At 82.7% G+C, this 613-nt stretch overlaps 1 protein-coding gene across 5 annotated transcripts in view; it reads left to right on the forward strand.

Annotated features, from left to right (window-relative positions):
* The first annotated feature begins 414 nt into the window (after window positions 1-414).
* Window positions 415-613, forward strand: part of PRRC2B (proline rich coiled-coil 2B) — an 88652-nt gene continuing 88453 nt past the window's right edge. For 4 of the 5 annotated variants that reach the window (XM_032419139.1, XM_032419142.1, XM_032419143.1 and 1 more), the window contains exon 1: window positions 415-493. The gene's annotated coding sequence lies outside the window, so the exon portion shown is untranslated. The remainder of the gene's footprint in view (window positions 494-613) is intronic. The other variant, XM_032419140.1, reaches the window with a different exon arrangement.

Here is a 613-nt window from a genome sequence, read left to right on the forward strand (position 1 = left end):
GTGCCCCTCCCCCCAGCGCTGCCCAGCCCCGCCCCGGCGGGGACCCCAGCCCCCCTCTCTCGTACCCCTCCCCCTCAGCTCCCCTGGGACCCCAGCCCCTCCTTCTCCCGTGCCCCTCCCCCCCTGCCCGGCCCCTCCCCTCCCGGGGCCCCCAGCCCCCCTCAGGCCGGGCGGCGCGGCAGGGGGCGCTGCGCGGGTCGAGGCGCGGCTGCGGGCGGCGGCGGGAGGAGGAGGCCGGAGGAGGCGGGGGCGGCGGCAGGCGGGGGGCGGGGAGCCGAGCGCGAGAGGGAGGCGAGCGGCGAGACACAGGCTCCGAGGCTCCAGCGAGCGAGCGAGCGAGCGACGAGCGAGCCCGGGAGGGAGGGAGGGAGCGAGCGAGCGAGCGAGCAGCCGCGCCGCCGCCTCGCAATCCGCCGCCATCCCGCCGCCTCCGCGCCCGACCGCCGCCCGATCGCCATCGCCCGGCCCAGTCGCGCCCGCGGAACCAGACCAGGTGGGCCGGGGCTGCGGGGCGGCGGGGCGGCGCGGGGCGGACCGGGCCGGGGCCGGGGCGGCGGTCGGGCGCTAAGATGGAGGCGGCGCGGCGGCGCGGCCCGGCTTTGTCTCGGCGGCG

The sequence above is a fragment of the Phoca vitulina genome, unplaced genomic scaffold (assembly GCF_004348235.1).
Source record: "Phoca vitulina isolate PV1807 unplaced genomic scaffold, GSC_HSeal_1.0 scaffold21, whole genome shotgun sequence".
Classification (NCBI taxonomy): Eukaryota; Metazoa; Chordata; class Mammalia; order Carnivora; family Phocidae; genus Phoca; species Phoca vitulina.